The following is a 4,342-nucleotide window of genomic DNA, read 5'->3' as shown; positions in this document are numbered from 1 at the left end:
ATCCTTGAGGTGGATGCTTCAGATTGGGGGTTTTTGGGAGCGTCCTTTTCCCAGGGGGACTGGGACTAATCGGGAAAATACCCCCCTGTGTTTCTTCCCCCGTGGTTTCTTGCTGAACAAAAATTATGATGGGGTGACCGAAAACTTCTGGCCATAAAAAACTGGCATTGGGGGGAATGGAGGCATTGGGGGGAGGGAGCTGAGAAACCCGGTTCAAAGAAATGGACTGACCAAAAGAACCTGGCTTAACCCCGGGCAACCAAACAAGTAATCCCCGCCAATCCAGGGGGTCAATTTCTTTTCTGGGGTTAAATTTAAAATCATCTCCAAACAGACCGGACCCAAAAGGAAGCCCGATTCTCTCTCTGTCTTTTTTACCCCGGGTTCGATACCCCGAGACACCTAAAACCTTTTTCCCCCGGCTTATGTACAGTGGGGGGTGGTAACGGGGGAAATTTAAACTGCCCCTCATAAAACTCAGCCCTGCCATTTAAACCCCCCCCCCCGACCCAAGGTAACGGTCCCTTTTAATCGTCCCTTTGTTCCGTTCTTTGTAGGTCCTGCCTTACCCAGGGGGGGTGCATGCCCCCAAAATTCTCTGCTCACCCAGGAGTCGGTAAAAACAGTAGCTCTATCTCCGACGCTTCGGGTTTGGCCAAACTCTCCACGGGACGTAAAGGGTTTTGTTTTGGGTTTGGCCCCCCAGGGCCCCGTAACAAAGCCCACACCAACCCCCTTTGGCCTGTTTCCCAACCATTCCCTTGTTCCCTTTCGGCCCCTGGCCCCTTATCGCCATTGATTTCGTACCATTTCCCCCTGTCTCTGAGGTATTTTCCACCTTTTTTCACTATTTTTGACCCTTCTCGAAGTCCGCCTCTTTTTCCCCCTTCGAAAACTTCCCACGGTTTTCCCCCGACAGCCCGTTTCATCAAGCATTTTTTTCCGATTACATGGCATTCCCCAAGAGATCCTCTCGGACAGAGGTCCGCAATTCATCTCCCAGCTCTGGAAGGCTTTCTGTTCTGCTCTCGGCTGCAAACCCTCTCTCACCTCTGGTTACCACCCCCAATCGAATGGTCAGACCGAGCGTATGAATCAACAATTGGAATCCACCCTTCGCTGCCTCACGTCTAACAACCCTGTGGACTGGAGCCAATTTCTTCCATGGATAGAATACGCCCATAACTCCCTCAAATCTGCATCCACTGGACAATCCCCTTTTCAGGTCAGTCTCGGCTATCAACCACCTCTTTTTCCCGCAGACGAGAGAGAGATTTCGGTGCAGTCCGTCAACCATCACATCCGCCGTTGCCAAAGGATCTGGAGGGAAACCATCACCTCTCTCAACCAGTCACTAGAATCTACAAAGCGCTTCGCCGACGCCAGGAGACGTCCCGCCCCTGAGTACACCGAAGGCCAGGAAGTATGACTGTCCACTCGAGACATCCCCCTCAAGGGGATGTCTCGAAAACTCTCCCCTAGATTCATCGGACCCTACAGGATCACTTGAGTCATCAACCCTTCAGCCGTCCGTCTCCAATTACCTCAGTCCCTCCGGATCCACCCCACCTTCCACGTGTCTCAGATCAAGCCTGTCTCCTCGAGCCCTCTGTGCCCACCGTCCGACTCCCCACCACCCGCCCTGGAGGTCGATGGACATCCTGCCTTCACGGTTCGCCGCATCGTGGACTCCCGTCGACGAGGTCGCGGATGGCAGTACTTTTACATTCAGTGATATTGTCGCATACACTGGGGCGTCCATCTTTAGACCTGTTGAATCATGCCACTGTAACACTCTGGATAAATATAGGCTATCATCATTTGTTGATTTTAAAAAGTTTAAATCTGCATCTCTGGTTTTATTAAGTCATACACGGTGCGACTGCTCTGCCATCCAATGGCATCCTGACGTGTAACTCCAACAGAGGTGTTAAGTAACAAAGTACAAATGCTTTATTACTTTCTATCTATTCTTTACTGGGAACTTCTTTTATTTTTAAAAGTAGAATTTTAAAAATAGATTGGCCTGTTGGTATCTAAAGAAAACAAAACTGTTGGGAGCTGGAGAAATCCCACCTTTCTCCAGCAGAGTCCGCCGTGGATCCTCTGAGGGAGCCTCCTGCACAGCTGCAGCTCATCAGATCATCAGAGGATCCACTACTTAAGCTGTCTTCAGACCTTGCCTCAACGCCGCAGTGTTGTTCCAGTTGGTCAGCGCTAAAGCCTAGATCCTCAGAGTAATTCGATGACTTTTGAATCCAGCTTGGATTCTAACCCCTGTGTCTGTTTTCCAGGAAACCTGTGTCTCCTCTGTGAAAGCTCTGGAAGAGCTAACCTGCCGAGCCGACCCTCTGAGCCAAACCTGAAGATTCACAGAGAACCTCCAAGCAGCTCAGGACTAGAGCTGGGAAACCCAAAGCCAAGGTCTGTTCTAAGTAGACGTGAGACGCTGAAGCAGCTACGGACTCTGCTGATGAACTCTTCTCCAGAACCAACTGTGACTCTCCCAAAGCTAACCTCAAGAACCCTCAAGGTACAATCAGTAAACTTCTGGAAATCAAACCTCTGTTGGCAACGCTAACTGAACTGTCTCTCACGCAGACTCCGGTGAACCAGAATCCAGGCCCCGAACCTGAACCAGAACTTTCAGTGTGCTTGTGCATAAATAAACTGTTAAACTTTCATCCTTGTGTCCGTCAGTGGTGTTCTGCATTCTTGGGTCGCTTTCAGTGAACCCATCATGACAAAAACATCAAAATAATTTCTTTCATCCAGGCAATGGACTTCTTTGTGGTTGGAATCGGTGCTGCCCCAACTAGTTGTTCACCAGATACTAAATAAATAATTTTTCAAGATGATGCAAAGTTAAACTAAGGAAATTAAGTCTAAGGAATTTATCATCCAGAATTGTAGAAGAATTTTCCTTTAATAGGGCAGTGCAGTAACCGGTACAAGGTTAAAAGCATCTTATAATTTTTCCTGCATTACTTTTTATTTTATACTTTAAGTAGTTTTTAAAATGGTTATTTTACACTTGAATAAAATGCTTAAGTTATCCTCTAACTTCTACAGTAGAATTTGTACCTCTACTTGAGTAAAAAACATTAATCATTGTGACCCGTCTGAACTGTGAGAGCTGGTTGCGAACTCCAATTTAGACAGACATGGTTTCCATAGAACGTCATGCCACCTCAGGGCTGGACCTTCTGGGATACCGTACCTACTTCAGTGAGGGAAGCAGAACTTTTCAAACCTTCAAAGCACTTTTAAAAATGTGATCATGATTGATCTGGGTGCACTAGGGTGATAAACACATTAATGGGCCCTGATCACTATGTATCCTCACTGTTTTATTGTCAGTACTATCAGGTACTTTGCAGTGTCTGAGTTTATTATTGTTGTTATAAATACTGTATCGGTCTATGACATCCACCTGACAGGAGGACTGCAGATGGAAATTAGCCCAAACCTATAATCTGGCATATTTACAATCTAATGTTCATTAATATGCATTCTCTTCTTCTCTAAATAAATAAATGCAACATAAGGCTCATAGGAATCCTAAAAACCTTTTAACCTTATAAACCAGCTACTGTCAGAAGAATAATGTCTGCATGTCCTGTTTCTAGGTCTGAGAAAACAGATACGGCAAAAGATGAGGAACATTTTCCCTTCCATAAAAAGAAACCAATAAACACAGCTGACGTGCTTCCATGCGTCCAAGGATTAAATTTCTGAAGCCGTCTGAAGACAGAGCATCAAGATTAATTGGAAAGTCTTCATCATCATCATCATCAATAAAGCAGAATTTCATTTCCTGGTGAAGCGAATTACAAGCGAGTGTGAAGAGCCTCCAGATGGTTCCATCTCCCTTTGTTTACAGCCCTGATCTAATTCAGGAAGCTGCCTTGTTTTTAAATAAACAAAAGTTCATGTCTGGATACTATGATGTTTAAAACATTTTATTAAGACTTTTAAAATTCAGTAAAATATGGAGAAGGATTAGGACCACTGGGAAAAAAACAACCAAGTTAACCGATGTTTTAATTTTATTTCAGTTTAATATTGGGAAAAAATCTCAGAATTGTGGATCTTAATGTAGATGGAAAGCTTCACTGACAAACATGTGAGTTGTTTGGGAGGAACTGTAACATATTGGTGGAAAATGACGGAATTATGCGACTTTTTACGTGCAAGAGGGATCCTATTTCATTAATAGAAGGGCAGAAGGTGATTAAAAAAACTGGGCTAGTTTAGTCCCTAGAGAAGGCTATGACTTGATGCTAACATGTTTTTTAGCTGTCAGAAAGTCTGAATTACTCCTGAGATTACAGTCAGAAGT

This window comes from Cyprinodon tularosa, unplaced genomic scaffold, assembly GCF_016077235.1.
Source record: "Cyprinodon tularosa strain WSP-4 unplaced genomic scaffold, ASM1607723v1 ctg370, whole genome shotgun sequence".
NCBI classification, from domain to species: domain Eukaryota; kingdom Metazoa; phylum Chordata; class Actinopteri; order Cyprinodontiformes; family Cyprinodontidae; genus Cyprinodon; species Cyprinodon tularosa.
This window is presented reverse-complemented; position numbering follows the sequence as displayed.